Source organism: Sminthopsis crassicaudata, chromosome 5 (assembly GCF_048593235.1).
Source record: "Sminthopsis crassicaudata isolate SCR6 chromosome 5, ASM4859323v1, whole genome shotgun sequence".
Taxonomy (NCBI): domain Eukaryota; kingdom Metazoa; phylum Chordata; class Mammalia; order Dasyuromorphia; family Dasyuridae; genus Sminthopsis; species Sminthopsis crassicaudata.
In genome coordinates, this window is record NC_133621.1 from 174,398,581 (window position 1) to 174,413,810 (window position 15,230).

The following is a 15,230-nucleotide window of genomic DNA, read 5'->3' on the forward strand; positions in this document are numbered from 1 at the left end:
AGCAGTTTGTTTTTAAATAATACCATTAATAAACTGCATATAAGTACCCATATAAGTAATTTTCAACTTTAAAAAGATGACTTGCCTAAGTGCAAAGCATTATAATATGCAGTGGGGGGTGGGGGTGGTGGTTCAACAATCAAAGTGTCTTCATCCTAATAACTTACTTGTATTCTGCTTTGTCAGTATAAATTTTATAAAATTTACACAGATAACTTCCTATTATAGGATACAACATACATAGTAGCTGTGGCCAGCACAACAAATAGGCTAGTGGTGATTGTTCTGTAACCAGCTTTGGTTTTCTATTATCTAACTCCCTGAAACATTCTAGTTTCTAGGGACTCAATTTTATTTAAAGTTCACAGTACCCCAGTAATTGTACCAGGAGCTTATTTTTTTTTCATTATTTCAAGCTTAAATACAGACTTGATTAATCTGAGGAGGAAGAAAACATCCCAGTTACTTAAAGTTTCTAGCTTCCTGGGAGTTCTCTACATTTCCCCCTTTTTTGTTTGAGATACTCTCAAGTCTTGAAGTTTGAGATCCTGCCTGCAGACATTCTCTGCAATTCTCTTAATTATGGTCAGAAAACAGCCTAGCAGATTAGTTCCACAGATACAGATACATATAAGCAAAATTACAGCAAATGATAATTTCATGACCAATGGCCCTGAATGTTCCTTGTAGTCTCTTAATTTAATCAGCAATTGTTTCAGCAGTCTGGTCAGATTTTCAAATGATTCTTTATCTAACATATCAGCAATATTTCCAAGATCTTCAATGTCCAGTGTAACATTTGAATTTCCCCTTATTCCATTAAGATGGTTTTTTAATTTTATTCCATTCCCATTCTGTATATGTAACATATTAAATAAAGGCTTCATGATAACAAATACAATACTTATATTAACCTTACTTCCTATTCATTCAGAAATCTTGCGTTCCCTGCAAGTAACATTATAAACTCTATCTTTGTTTTTGTCACTTGGCCAATTTCTTCCCACATGAAAGCATAATCATTCCCCAAATATGCCTGCACAGTAACATTATATGATATATTCTTATTTCTATTCTAAAAATATCCCTGTATAGGAGTGAATGGTGATGTGATTTTCCAAACCTGATCATTTCTCTTTTTATTATTTCCCCACCAATTCAGTTTGGGGTATCCCCCATGCATATGGCAATTATGAAAATCATTATGCCAGGACACATGTCTAATTCCAAATTGTGTGACAAAGTCTCTGCTCTGTTCTGCAGTCCAGAAAAGGAAGATCATTTTCTTCAGATTCCCATAGCTCCCAGTCTGGACAAGGTATTATATGGATTCCCCAATTGGGCGTTGTTGTTTCACATTTATCTCCCAATATACCCATAATAGTGGTTGTATATCGAGGAAATGTTGTATGCTTTATGACCTTTCTTTTTTATGCAATTGGAGGATTTCAACATTCCTACTGGCCAAAAGCTTGTGAAAAGGCTCATATCTGTGATGAAAATGAATAGGTTGTATCAGATTACAGCTGTCAAAGCTAGTATTTGTAGTTACACATAGGGGAGGATCTTTACTAAGTCCAGTAAAACTAAACTTATTGATTGAACTATTTGACTTCTCTCTATGCTTATTAATATCAAATTCCTTAATTAAATATTAAGATGCATTACCATACAATAGAATTACAAGAATGTATTCTCCCCATCTAACTACTCTTGCCCAAGGTGGGCTTTGTATAATTGCCCAGAAGATTTTGGGGTTTCCTTCTTCCAATTTAAGTTGTGCCACTAGTAGGGACAGTAGCAGGAATTATGCTGCTCAATTCCCTTTGCAGCATAGTTGGACTCTGGAAGTCTTTTTATTCTTTTATCTTAATGTTCTGGATCAATTTGAACAGGGTGGCTACATCATTCCGGGATCCTTGTGTCTCCTTCATCTGTGGAAATACAAAGAAAACCTTGACCCTGGATTATTACCTTAGCAAGGCCCTTCTACATTCTGTTGACATCCTTCTACATCACATACTGTGACAGGAGGACTGGGAGGCAGAGCTGGCCCTTTAACCTTTTCTGTTCCAATTTGTTTGAGGAAAAATTATATACTGAAGAAAAAAAATTAAGTCAGCTGGGCTATGGGATATGTTATTTAATGTGAGATAATTAATAGTATATAGTGTTTTAGCAAATCTGTTCTTGTGGGGCTTCTCCCCCCCCTTTTTTTCTGTTTATCAACAATGATTTTCAAAGTTCTATTAGGTTTTATTTTTCCTAGTTTTGATAAACACATTTTATAAAATTATTTGAAGAATAATTATCAGAAGAGACCATGAGGGCCTTTTTTTTTTTTTGCATACTTTGTATAAAGTTTCTCCACCTGCTTCCCATTCACTAATAGTGATTTGACAGCCACTGGGGATCCAAGGTACATTGTTATAAACATCCTGTAAAAATGCTCTTAACTTATTTTTCTTAACTCTTATTCCACTTTTAATATAATTAACTGTAAAAGTTTAAGATCTTTCCCTTCATTCTTCAATCCTTTAACTATTTGCCCTCTCTTTGTTTTACATCTTGGTTTGCTCCAAAAAAAAAATGAAAAATGAACAGTGTCAGTGAATGGCCCTTCTGGAGCCTTCCCCTTACCTTAACTTAGGTCCTTTTCCTCCAGCTACCCAGGGGGTATCAACTACTAGATGATCATCTTCAGTACTGGTTCCCTGACAAGGTCTCTGCTTTCCTTATGGGCTGCTTGATGTGATCAGTGCCTGATAGAATCAGGGCCTGATAGAATTGGGCGCCATTTATTGTGGCCAGCACAACAAATGGGCTAGAGTTTGTTGTGGCCAGCACAAGTTGATTAAATGCAAAACATAAACAAATTTAAAAATATGAGAAAGAAAGAGAGAGGGAGAAGGAAAGGAGGGAGGAATTAACAAATTGGGTATCAGAAAGGCCTCAACAAGGAGATAGAAACTGAGCTATACCTTAAAGGAAACTAAGAATCTCACAAGGTGGATTTAAGGAAGTAATAATTCCTGACCTCTTCAACTATGTGGAGATAAGAGGTAGAGTGTCATAGATGGGAAATAGCAAATAGACTAACAAGAATGAGGGATCCATGAAGGGAAATAATACAAAATAAGGAGATTGGAAATGTAGGTGAGAGCCACATTGCAGAAGTTTTTGAAAACCAAAATGAAATATATTCTATTTTTACTAGAGGCAATAGGGAGATTTAAAGATCTGGAGTTAGGGAGATCAATTAGGAGACTTGCATAATCAAGCTAAGAGGTGATGAGAAAACTAAAGGCAGAAGAGCATGCACAATCATCCCTCACTTTGGGAAGTTTTGAAAAGGGAAAAAAAAACCTGAAAGTCTTTGATGCATGAAATTATTTCTTCTATGGCATGAGTCTACCTTTGTCTCAAAATTCTCCTTTTTAGCAATTTTCACTATGGGATTTTCTTTGGCAGAATGAAAGCATGTCGTGCTATTATGAGTACTAAAGAGCTTAAGGTTGTTTTTTGAGGCTCTTTTCTCCATCAATTATCCTTGTTCATTAGTGTGACAAGGCACCAAGAAAGGAAGGATGAGCTTAGGCTACATTGTAAAAGGCACAATGTTCAGAACATTAGCCCTTCTTTCTCATTTGCCTTAGTCAAACTACTTTGGGGGTGTTGGGTTTAGTTTAGACACTACATTTTTTAAAAAAAATTATTTATTTTTAATACACATTGCTTTAGAATCATGTTGGGAAAGAAAAATCATAGCAAAAGGGAAAAACCATGAGAGAGATTTAAAAAAAAAAAACAGAAAAAAAGAAGTGAACATACATTCAGCCTCTTTGGTTCTTTCCTGGATGCAGATGGCATTTTCTATCCAAAGTCTATTGAAATTGCTTTGGATCTTTGAACAACTGAGAAGAACCCAGTCTTTCATAGTTGAGCATTGCACATTCTTGCTGTTACTGTATACAATGTATTCCTGGTTCTGCTTGCTTCACTCAGCATCACTTCATGTAAATCTTTCCAGGCCATCATTTCTATAGAATATCATTTCTATAGAATAATAATATTCCATTATCTTCATAGACCACAACTTTTTCAGCCATTCCCCAAGAGAGACATCTACTCATTTTCCAATTTTTTATTACCACAAAAAGAGCAGCTACAAACATTTTTCCACATGTGAGTCTTTTTTTTTTTTACTTTGTGGTTTCTTTGGGATACAGACCCAGTACTGGCACTGCTGAGTCAAAAGTTTATAGACCTTTGGGAATAGTTCCAGATTGTTCTCCAGAGTGGTTGGATTATTTCACAATGCAACCAACAATGCATTTGTATCCCTGTTTCCCACATTCCCTCCAACATTTATCATTATCTTTTCCTGTCATCTTAGCCAATCTGATAGGTGTGAGTACATCAAAGTTGCTTTAATTTTCTCTAATTAAATTACTTTTAATTTCTCTAATCAACAACTTTAGAACATTTTTATGTGACTATAGATTGCTTTAAATTTACCATCTAAAAATTGTCTGTTCATATTTTTTGACCATTCATCAATTAGGGAATGACATATTTTTATAAATTTGACACCATTCTTTATATATTTTAGAAATGATACCTTTATCAGACCATAAATATTTCCCCCCAGTTTTGTACTTCCCTTTTAATCTTGTTACTGTTGGTTTTGTTTGTGCAAAACATTTTTAATTTGATGTAATCAAAGTTGACCATTTTGCCTTTCATAATGTTCTCTAGTTGTTCTTTGGTCATAAATTCCTCCTTTCTCTGAAGATTTGATAGATAAATTATCCCTTGCTCTCCTAATTTGTTTGTAACATCATTGTTTGTACCAAAATCATATTTCCATTTTGAACTTATTTTGGTATGGAGTATGAGATGTAGGTCTATGCTGAATTTCCAATATGTTATTTTCTAGTTTTCCCAGCAATTTTTTGTCAAATAGGGAGTTCTTATTCCAGAAGCTGGAGTTTCAGGGTTTATCAAATACTATATTATTAGAGACCTTGGTTATTGTGTCATGTGTACCTAATCTAGCCCACTGATCCATCATTTTATTTTTAGCTAGTACCAAATGGTTTTGATGACTGCTGCTTTATAATACAGTTTTAGGTATGGTATAGGTGCTACATTGTAAAGATGACATTGAAAAGCTTGAGAAAATGCAAAATGGCAACCAGAATTGCGAAGACTTTTTGAGAACATGAGCCATATGAGGACTGGTTGAAAGAATTGAGGATGTTCAGCTTGAACAAAACAAAAAGATTTCCAGAGAATATGATAGTTAATTGAAGGACTAACACACAAAAGAGGAATTAGATTTTTTTGTTCTTTTTGGCTTCAATGGGTTGAGAAAGGATTAATTAATGGAAATTTTAAGGAGTCAGATTTAAATAATGTTAGGAAAAGCTTCCTGACAATAAGTGCTATCCCCAAGTACAGTTGTCTACCTTGGAGAGAATGGGATCCCCTCATTTAAACAAAATCTTTATGATTATTTGTCAGGTAGAGGAAGTTTTTGCTTTGGTTGTACAAGGTAATATAAGCCTTCTGAGTTCTTATAAGTCTAAGATTCTAGCATTTTTTTCTTTTAGTATTAGAAATAATAAGTACTCAAAACACTTAGATGGACTGAGTAATGTCTGAATTCTAATATATACAATCTTTTACAAAGAATTCTAGGCCACACCAGATTTTCAATTCTCTATTCTTTGATATTGGCAGTGTGTTGGCACTGTGTTTTGATTGTTTTGACAGGAACACTTTATAGGCAAAGAGTTCTACCTAAAGCCCATTGTTCAGCTTTTTTGAAATTGATTTGTTACTGGAGTAAGCTCAAGGTTATTATAATAATTACCAGAAACATTCAAATAATGAAAATGTTTTTCACGAGAAAGTAGTGTCCAAATGTGATCCTCACTTTTCTCTGCTTTTGAACAATCTCTCTCAAATCATTTCCATTCTGAGGAACTTACTGGAACACCTGATTAGCAGACTTAAGTCTCTATGTTGTTTTTTTTTTTATTCTTTTGGGTTTTTTTCTCTGTTGAATCTTACCAGGTCACAATAATTAAGCTCAGGCCTTATACTGCAATACCAATGAAATGAGAAAACACTATCCCTCAAGTCAAAGACAGGATTTGAAGAGTGCAGGTGTTCAGAAGATTGCACCCCATGCAATGTTTGACTGTGAGATTCATTATGGCTTATGGGAAGATAGCAGCACTTGGAGAGCTAAAATGATAGAAACACATTTACAGCTTGCTGCCAAGCCATACAGATGTGGAGATAATGTTTAAATTCATGTAATAAAGACATATTCAAGACCACCTGATCCACCTTTGTCACCCCTGTCTCTAGATAGACAGAGCCAAGGGCTTACACACCTGCCAAGAAGTGTGAACATCCCTCTAGGTCTTTGTAAAATGCATCTGTGTGCAACTTTTGATAGCTTTTACAAGGCATACAATTACTGTTCAGAGTAAGTTCCCTTCAGTAGCTTTCAAGCCAAGTGAAGTAAGTGTAAATATTTCTCAGCAGGCTGGAATTCCAAATGCTACTTGGAGCTTGGGCTTTGGGTCCTTTTCATACTGTGTATGCATGTATTTCAGGCTAATTCAAGCTGGGAAGTTTAGGGGTCAAAGGAAATGGCATCTGGAAAAGTCATAGAAGGCTTGTGATAAATATTTACCATTGTGATAAAGTTGGGAATGAGGGGCAGCTAGGTGGTGCAGTGGATAGAGCACCAGCCTTGAATTCAGGAGGACCCCAGTTCAAATCTGATCTCAGACACTTAATACTTCCTAGCTGTGTGACCCTGGACAAGTCATTTAAGCCCAGCCTCAGGGAGAAAAAAAAAGATAAAGTTGGGAATGGTTATTTTAATTGCTATTTCTTTAAAGAGTATGATAAATCATGGTAGATTTGCAGAGCTGGACAAAATGTGGAAACTGTTGCTTCAGGTATCTCTTTAGTACATGATAATTTTCTATTGATAGATGTTCAAAAATCATCATTGAGAACATTTTTAGAAATGACATTATATATTGAGTAGTCAACTCATTAAAACATTTTTTGAACAGGAAGAAAATGGAGATGGAAATGGTTCCAGCAGCCTTTGGGATAAAAAGGGTGAAAGACTTTTCCTCTCTTCTCGGTAACATCTCAGGCCCAAGGCTGAGACCATCAAACTTCAATAACATTACCAAGGACAGTTCCTCTGTGATTGGCAGTCAGTACAAAGATTATAATGATTTTAATAGCAGCTTGTGAGTAGAGGAGGGTGAAAGCTCTGTGGCTAATCAAATTTTTCACACTCAGTGTGAAAATACCACAAGTATCCTTCATGTCTGCAAAATGCGGGAGGTGGGGGGGGGAAGGAAGGAAATATTGAATACTGTTTAGTGCCTGGAATATTTTCTTAAGTAGCATGGAACCATCTTTTTCTACTTCAGTTTCCTGGGTTTTAAAATTCCCCCTTAGCCATTTTCACCACAGGAGACACTCTCTGTCAACAAAGATGATGTTAAACTTCTGCAAACTCCAAAGGGATTAGTATTCTTTTTTATATTATCTTCTCTCTTGACTTCAATTCTGATTCTCCTAAATTCTTAGTTGTTCCTTTCTCTCTTCCACTAGCTACCAGAACCATAAGTGAGGCAGAGTTCTTGTGGCCTTTGCACCAGGACACCAACAATGGAGCAGGGATGTCCTCTCCATCCAGTCTCCTTAGTTCAGTCCCACCACTGCCAGGTTCCTATGGATATGGTGTTTCTCTAAGGAATTCTGCTTTGTCCACCAATATGTTGCTACATCTTTCCCTGGGACTTTTTGCATTAAGAACCTCAGGCTTATGTTATGGGGGTGTGTTGGGAGGGCAGAATAGACTCTGTGGAATATAAGCTGCTTCATCTCATATTGTAACCATGGTTTGTCCACTGATGGAGACATATGCCTCCCCACAAATAAATTTACTCAGGGTTCAAAGATTACTTGGAATGGATTTATTGGCTCTCTTATTCAACTTCTTAAGGTAGACAGTTCCCCAAACGTTCTCCTTAGCAGTCTTCTTCCCTTTCATTATGTCCTCTGGCGATTTCATTCACTCTTGTGGCTTCCAGTCTTAACAGAGTGCAGAAGACTCAAATCTTTATTTACAGCCCTGATCCATCATCTCCAGCTGCCAGTAGGACATCACCACCTGGATGTTTCATCAACACTTCAGACTCAGTGTGTACAACACTGAGCTCATTATCTTTTCTGACAAACCTGATCTTCCTTCTGACTTCTGGAAGTGAAATCAGGAAACTGGCATTTTAAATTCCAGGTCTTCTATTTGTTAAATCTATTTGATTGGGAAAGTCACATAATCTTTCTCTCACTTTGTATTCTTATCTATAAAGTAAAGAACTCTAAATAATCTTTAAGCATCATTCTACATCTTCATCTATACTTTTCCTTCATAAGCTTCACAAATTCTCTCATTACGATTTTGTTTGAAAGCAATCATTGGCCCATATCTGGTGCCCACTTTATTTCTCTATCTTGCTTTAAAGATGGAATAGAAATATTTGGCAAGTAGAACAGCTTCATTCACTGTGTTCTAGAAAATTGTCCTTATATGTATTTATCCTATTGCCTCTTCAAACAACCACAACAACAAACAACAAACAAACAAACTTTGTAAAGAGGCTCCTAATAGCATAATTACCATAGAAACCTCATTATATATATTTTGGAATGGAAACACAATAATGCATTCACATCCTTTCACCTCCACTTTACTCAGATCAGGAGATAATAATGGGCTGACTGATTTACAAAGGAGTCTTTTCTGTTCTTATTAAAGTTTTGATATGAAATTGGCCTCAGAAAGAGGCACTATCTCCAATGAATCACTTTTCAGTATATAACCTAAGAATGGAGGGGGTGTAACTTTGCCTCCCATACTTAGGGAAGCAGTGGAGAAGTCAATGAAAATCTCTAGCAAGACAGAAAATTAAGAACATGTGATCTAAGTAGAGCAGAATCATTGAACAAGATAGAAGAATGAACAGAAGATTTTTCTCTTTCTCAGTTTCTCTGTATCTCTGTCTGTCTATCTCACTGTCTGTCTGTCTGTCTCTTTGTCCCCATTTTAGTCTCCATCTCTGTCTGTCTCTGTCTCTGTGTTTCTCTGTTTATTTTTATCTCTATCTCTGTGTACATCTCTCGGTGTCTCTCTCAGCATCTCTCTCTTTCTCTCTCTCTGTCTCTGTCTGTTTCTCTGTCTCTCTTTGTTGCTCTCTCACTCTCTGTCATTCTTTCTGTCTCTCTGTCTCTGGTTCTGTCTCTCTGTCTGTCTCTTTGTCTCTCTTTCTCTCACTCTGTGTATGTGTTTCCATCTCAGTCTCCATCTCTGTCGATTTCAGTCTCTTTGTCTCTGTATCTCTCTCTTTCTCTGTCTGTCTGTCTCTGTCTATCCATCTCTGTCTACCTGTCTCTTTCTTCTTGCCTTGCCCCTCCCTCCTTCCCTTCCTTTATTTTAGCATGTACAGTCACAACTATTGCTCTTTCTTTCTTTTCCTTATACTACTATATTTTTTTCCTCCATTTCTTTTCTCCTTTTTTCTCTTTCTCTTTCCTATTCTTTTTACCTCTTCCCTTCCCCATCTCTGTTTCCAACCTCCTCCTTTTCTCTCTTCTCTCCCTTCCCTTTTTTCCCCATTGCTCTTTCCATTTTTCCTCCTTTCCCTAATTCTTTCTGTCTTGTCCCTTTCCTTCTCCCTCTATTTTTCCTATTTCCTTTGGAGTTTATTTTCTGTCTGTCACTCACTATCTGTTGAACACTAGGCAAATTATTTTACCACTCTAGATGCAAATCCCATCACTTCTAAAAGGAGGGAGCTGGTTTAGATAATCTTTAATGTCTCTTGTAGTTTTGAATTTATCAAGCTCCTTTTTCTTTCTCTCCTCTTTCCCCCCTCCCTATCTTCTCCTTTCCTATTCCTCTCTAACTCTATACACCTCCCCCTCAATACTGCTGGCTGAGAAATTATTTCCTTCCTGAAGCAGAGTTCTTAATAAACTGCTGGAAAATGAAGTTATGTTCATAACTTCATTCCCTGCCAGTAAAAACAAGCTCTTTCTCAAACACGCTTTTGGCAAATTGGCCTGATAATTGTTATACTTCTATACAAGTATATGCAAGTAAGTATGCTTAGGCAAATTTGTAAATCTGACAAAGTTTTAGCAATCCTTCCTCTATCCATTTACCTCCTCTTCACTTACCCCTGAAGTATATGTCCAATCATCTCATTACTCTGGGACCTTTTGCCTAGAACCCAAAGTGCATGGCTATTTGCCCTTGCTATTGCCACAATTAGCCTTTCAAGTCCAATCTCTATGCCTTGTATGTTAACAATTAGATTTTTTTGTGATGTGAGAAAAAGAATAAAGGAAATCACCAGGGACTTTCTTTCTCTTCTAGACATGTGCAACATATGTAGCTTTTTGGATACTCCATCTACTTTGTTTAACTGAAAGAAGGGAATAATATAGGAAAGAAGAGTCAGTCCCTTGGCAAGCTGATAGGGATAAACTTTGATTACCAAAGCCTCTTAAATCTTCTTGTATAATGTTAGCTTACATTTTTTTATTGTAATTTGAATAACTCTGCATAAACTGTAACCTGGAAGACCTAGCTCTTTCAGAGTTAGGTTTTTAAATACCTTAAGGGGTAAAATTAAGCATCCTGCAGCTATATTCCCTCCATTTTGGGAGCAGTGAGTGGCATCCTGGTTCCATTTAAGTACTTGTTATTAGATTAGCTATTATATAGACATCACTATGTCTAGCATATATAATATATGTATACAAATAAATATATATATATAGATAGATAGATAGATACAACATTATACACATTCATTATAAAGATATATTACTTTTAAAAAGATAGTAAGAATAAGCATATGCATTATTTTCCCCAACATCTTATAATCACAATTCCCCCAACAGTGTCGATGGGAATGGTGTAGAAATACTTACAATTTAGCTCAGGTCCCATATGGCATTTGTCTCAATTCATTATTGCTGTCTTCTGCTAGGTTGACAGCAGTATCCAGTTTTGATGCCTGGCTTTCCAAATCCTTGTGGCTTGTGGTCTCAGCCCAGATTGGTGACTACATTTCCTACACCTAGATGAGAAAAGAATAAATAAAAAAAACAAAGATTTTATCCTGCTTCTAGATTTACAGAGGCTGGAGAGGTCCTCAGGTCCCCCTCTTTCTTACTATACAGTGTAACCTCAGACCTGAATGAAGCAAAAGCCACTTCTGTTGCTCAGTTAGGTTGTTTTAAGACAGCAGTTTCAATTACACACCTCATAGAAAGAGGATGCTCCCAACTAGTGGTAGGCCAAATCAAAAAAGCAATGTAAGACCCAGGTCTCCAGGTTTATAAAAGCAGTCACTCAGACTTCCACATGAATTTATGCCATGTCATGTAATCTGCACACGATACATTAAAATCACAGCAATAGAACTCTAGGGTATTATAAAAGCCATCAATTCCAGTTCCTGCATTTTGTTGATAAAAAGGTGAATTGAACCTTCTAGGATCACAGAGTTAGTAGCAAAGCTAGGGTTTAAACCCAGTTTCTCTGATTCAAAATCCAGAGCTTTTTACATAATACTTTACAGTTTGCTCTCATATACATTATCTTACTTTTTTCAGAATAATTTTTAAACTAGTCAGGGTATAGAATCATGAGTCATAAAAGTCACAGAATTTAAATGTTTCAGTGAAATTAGATATAATAAACTACATACTCTTTACAGAAGAGAAAACTGAGATACAAATAGATTTCCTTATTTGGAGAGAACTATATTCCATATATCTTATGTGTCAAGCCATAATATTCCAACATCAGCAACTGCCTGCTTAAAAGTTTTATCTTGATTTCCTGTGATATTTTTCAAACTCATTTTTTTCTAAAATGGTACTATATTGTATCCCCTGCCTCTATCCTTGCCCTAATCCCTACCATACCATTCCTCAATATTTCTCTATTTCTGGTAAAAGTAACACTACCTTTCAAGTTACCTGCTTTCTAAGCCTAAGACTTATCTTTGATTCTTCCTTCACTTCGTCTTTCTCTTTGTGCCACCATCAATTGGTTAGTAAATTTTGATTTTTCTATTTCTATACTATCTCTCAATCTATCACTATCTAGCTCATCATCTATACTATCATTTTCCCTTTCTCTATTAATATGACCACCATCTAGTTCAGGTCCTCATCATTTATTACTTGGAATATTGTGCTAGTTTTCTTCACCACCTAATATATTTTACACTGAACTGTCAGAATAATTTTGCTAAAGAAGTCATGCTGTTTTTCTTTTCCTTCCTGATTGTACTTCATAAGAGATATATACTATAAATTTTAGATGGGGAGAAGCTTCAATTGGAGGCTACACATAACACACGAATATAGGCTTTTGTTCTTTACATACTGTACTGTACTTATTCGTTCCTGTTTCTGGTGAAGGACATCGGGGATGGCTATAAGCTTGTGAGGTTAAAAATAATGGAAGGGTGAGCTATCAGATATCCAGGAACTGAAGACTATGCTGGAAATCAGAGAGTGAGAAGTAAAGGTGACCTATTTGGCCAAGTCTAGAAGTAGCAACTACATAGTGTAATAGATAAGAGTACTGGATCTGAAATCAAGAAAACATTCCTAGTCCTCAGTTTTCTCATCTGTTAAATGGAGATAATAACACTTACTTCCCAGGATTGTTGTAAGAATAATAATACCTTTCTCCTAGGTTGCTATAAAGAGCTTTGCAGTTCTTAAAGAACTATATAAATGCTGTCATTATTATTCACTATTCAATGTTCTAGGATGACATGATCTCTTTATTAAATTATATATATATATAATATAACATTATATATAATATAATAAGAAAATATTATATATAACATAACAATATATAAAATATAATATGTACACACAGAGACACATAAAATTTCTGCTTAGTTGTCTCTCAATAATATCTTCTTTGTCTAGATGTGGCCCAAGGAAAAAATTCAATCAATGCTTACTTAATTTTTTAAAGGACAAAACTGTCAGTAGGGCTTGTTAAGAAATTAACAAGTTGAAGTCTCTTATCATTTCTGTATCACTTCTGTATCTTCTGCAAAATCTACATTTTATTTTGGTAATATATAATAGGGAAAATACATATCTTCTATTTGAATAAACAGTTTTCATACACTGCTGAAGTAATATTGCACCAGTTCATATTTAATTTGGTCCTTACCCAATTGCCATTTTTCAGTCACCAGTTCTAACTTAAACTTAGACATTTATGTTTTACCTGAGTACCTTCATAGATTTCCAGAAAGGAAAGAATTGGAATTACCTGAAACATATATTTAGAGGTGCTACTCATTAGCTGTAAAGATGCTAGAGATTAAGCACACCATGATAGTCACAGCTCAAGAGAAATATAACAAATCAGTCTTTCACCTACCATTCCACTATATCTACAAATATTATTAAGCAGTATCCATAGACTTTTTCATATTTACAATTTTTTTAAAAAAGTGTAATTGTCTATAAAACAATTTGTGAATGGGTTTATTCCTAAGATATTTGAATTTCGCATACACAGTGTTGTCACATTCACTTCAGATAATAAATGGTGAGATGTTCTAAATATTTCCTTAAGAGAAATCACTATTATTTATGCAAACATTACATAAGAGAAATTAATGAATATTACTAACCAACCCCTTCAGAGATAATATTAATCTTTCAGACTAGTACAAAGCTAGGCCAAGAAGAAGTGGTTTAAAAAAATGAAGAATGAGTAATATAAGGAACATCCTGGAAACTTCTTGCTTTACTCATAAAGAAGTCTTAAGGAAGAAAATGATGTCTTTTTAAATTAATTAACTAATTTTTAATACGCATTGCTTTATGAATCATGTTGGAAGAGAAAAAACAATGCAAAAGGGGAAAAAAACTATGGGAGAGAAAAAAACAGATAAAAAAGTGAACTTAGCATATATTTATTTGTATTCAATCTCCATTACTTCTTTTTTCTGGATGAAAATGGCATTTTCTGTCTAAAGTCTTCTGGGATTTACTTTGGATCACTGAATCAATGAGAAGAACTAAGTCTTTCATAGTTGATCATCACACAAGGAAATATTTTTTTAAAGTATAAAGAATGAAAAAGTAGAAGAGAATGTAAGAAAAGAAGAAATACCCCATAAGAAAAACAACAGATCTGGAAAACAGATCAAGAAGAGAAAGCATAAGAATAATTGAATTCTCTGAAAATTATGACCAAAAAAACCCCCCAAAAACAAACCCTTGACATAGTAACACATAAAATAATTAAAGAAAATTGTCCTGAAATGATAAAATAAGAAGGATAAATAGAAATGGAAAAAAATCCATCAATCACTATCTGAAAGAGATCCTACAAGGAAAAAAATCCAAGAATAATACAATTTCAAAAACCCAGATCAAAGAGAAAAATTTATAAGCAACAAAAGCAATTCAAATGTGCTGGAGTTATACAATTAGAATACAAAAGACCTGTAAGGGTTTATAATTAAAGACTGCAGGTCCTGGAATATAGGTCTCAGGGCCAGCCTTGTTTTCAGCACAGTAATCACCATGAGAATAGTCAGGGATAAAATCAAAAGTCTTTATTATCTCCTTCACAGTCTGTCTCCTTCACCTGGGTCCTGGCTAGTTTTCTGGAGGTCAACAATCAAGTGAACTAGGGGTGGAATTAAAAATATGATATCCAGCAAAATTAAATAGAATATTGAATGAAAAAAGATAGCCTTTTAATGATCAGTCAGATTTTCAGGATTTTGCCACAAACAAATTGGAACACAATAAAAAAGTAACATATAAAAGACTTATTTCAAGGGACTCAAAAAGGACAAATTGCTTATATTTTATATGTGGAAATATAAAACATATATTTAATATTTCATTAGTGATTAAATATTCCAAAATAAAGACTGGGGTAGATCTGAATACACTGTGACTCTAAAAAGCAAAATCATATAGAAAAAGTAAAAATATTAATTATGCTATACAAATGAGGTGTGAGAACAAGAACTGACACAAAGGAATTAAATGGGGAAGGAGGATTGGCAGTTCTGAAATCCTACTCACATTGGGAATTAATTAAA

General features: G+C 34.9%; 1 long non-coding RNA gene across 1 annotated transcript in view; it reads right to left on the reverse strand.

Moving 5' to 3' along the window:
- LOC141543490 (uncharacterized) overlaps positions 1–15,230 on the reverse strand; it is a 260,856-nt gene that overhangs the window by 202,161 nt on the left and 43,465 nt on the right. Inside the window, exon 2 of the long non-coding RNA XR_012482451.1 lies at positions 11,050–11,198. This is a non-coding gene — a long non-coding RNA (uncharacterized LOC141543490). The remainder of the gene's footprint in view (positions 1–11,049; positions 11,199–15,230) is intronic.